Source organism: Nannospalax galili, unplaced genomic scaffold, assembly GCF_000622305.1.
Source record: "Nannospalax galili isolate Female #2095 unplaced genomic scaffold, S.galili_v1.0 scaffold488, whole genome shotgun sequence".
Lineage (NCBI taxonomy): Eukaryota > Metazoa > Chordata > Mammalia > Rodentia > Spalacidae > Nannospalax > Nannospalax galili.
The window spans coordinates 127,549-129,547 of NW_008360316.1; the positions used below are offsets into that span (position 1 = coordinate 127,549).

Genomic DNA, 1,999 nt, shown 5'->3' on the forward strand with positions numbered 1-1,999 from the left:
TTTTTAGTTTTTTTTGGTTTGATTTTGTAAGCTAGCTTTCAATTTCTTTGGTAATTTTACTTTTCTAGAATTTTCTTTCAATTCTTACCACCTATACTTTATAATATATTATCTTGTTGATTATGTTGCTATAGTATATAAGGGATTTCATGGAAGGATTAGAATCAGTATTGCAAGCCTTACATACTAATTTTGCTCTAGTAGTCTATTACAAATTGTTAAACCTGTGAGGAGAGATAGTTTAGTTTGTCGGGGAGATAGTATGAGGAAACAGTATGGAAGTAAAAAGGAACATGGTACATTTAGAGGAATGATGGATAGCTAGAAATGCTGTTAAACCAAATTGCTCGTGATTTTAAATGCAAGGTTAAGGAATGCAAGCTTTTTCTAGTGGTGTTCTCGTTTGAAGTTGTCTTTAAAGGAGTAACACTTTAGGAAAGTAACTTTGTTTATGTGCAGCAAAATTTAAAGGAGGCTAAGTTGGAAGGGCAAGTAGGTTAGCTATGGGGCTATTGATGTGGCTTATTTAAGAGATACTAAGGATTTTTAATTAAAATGTTTAAAGACAATCTTAAGAAATAGATACTGTAAAGAACTGATAGACTATATTAACTCTAGATTATTAGTGGGAGAATTTAATTTTTATAAATTTTAATTTTCAAGTAAGTATTTCTACTAGAGTTGAAAGTGACTTACTAGCTTTGGGCCTTTGGTTAGTTGTCTAGGTTTGAACTCAGTCACCTGTTTGTTCAGTGGAGATCATAGCCCTATCTTAAATGGTTGTTTTGGGAAGTAAGTGAAAATACATGGAGAATTTTCTTTACCCAATTCTAGAGGATTTTCTACTTGGAAAAAAGAATTTCTAAGACTGACCTGAAAGATTGCAGACAGTTTTTTTAAGCCTTTATTTAAAATCTATAAGTATTTGGGTGAAATATTTTCATCCAAAAAATAAATGTTTCACCAAACTGATGTAGCTACTCTTGAACATTACAAGCCTGTGAGCTGGTTCTCAGGCACACAACATCATAGAGTGCTATGTGCTAACTGTAATAAAGGACAGGGGCAGAGCCAATGTCTGTTTAGGGTATAGATTGGGAAGGTGAGTTAGAGAGAGCTTGGTTCTTGCCAACTCACTCATTTAAAATTTTATTTTAAATGAGAAAGTAGTAAAGCAGTCCGAGTTGATATGTGAAACACAGGAGCATGAGAGATGATGCTGTTGGTGCAGCAGCACAAGGTCTCCATGGCTGGAGCACAGTCTTTAGGACACAGTGGAAGAATGGCACTTAGAGACCAAATTATCAGGACTCCTTATGTGTGACATTAAGAGTCCAGGCCCTACTTTTAGGTTATTGGCTGCTACTTTTATTGCTTAATTTTGGGTAGGGAACTTTCATAATCATATAAATATTTCATGACAACATATAAATATTTTATGACAACAGGATTGATTGGAGTGGACTGATTTGTCAGGGAGACCAATTAAAAAGCAGTGTGGTAGTCTAATCTAAGATTTGAGTTAGAGTGGGAATTTAGTATTGTCAGAAGGCAGCAACTAGTGCTGAACACCTGCCCTGTTTATGTGTTCTGGTACGTGACCTAGAATATATAGTATTATTTTATTTTGGTCCTGTGAGAGTTAAAATGGAGAAGTTATTAGAATAGGTTATGCAGTTTGGAGAGTAAATAACAAATTAGTGTGTCAGAGGTGTAAAAGTCAAGTCATATATAGTAGATAATTGTATTATGCATAAGAAAATGACAGATCTGATACTTATAAGGTAGGCTAGATAAATAGGATAAATAAGATAAATAGGAGAGTGTTGTACCTTTTTTCTTTTGAGTATTGTGAATTATGTGCCTCTAGAACAGGGATCTCCAAAGTAAGGTGCCTCAGGGATAACCATGGAGTCCACTGGGAGATAGAGAAAGCAGCAGAACTTTCTTTGTAAATAAAGTTTTTTGTCTTCTACTTTATATATGTATATATATATAT

At 34.0% G+C, this 1,999-nt stretch overlaps 1 protein-coding gene across 5 annotated transcripts in view; it reads left to right on the top strand.

Annotated features, from left to right (window-relative positions):
• Positions 1-1,999, top strand: part of Ints6 (integrator complex subunit 6) — a 105,932-nt gene that overhangs the window by 71,686 nt on the left and 32,247 nt on the right. The window lies entirely within an intron of this gene.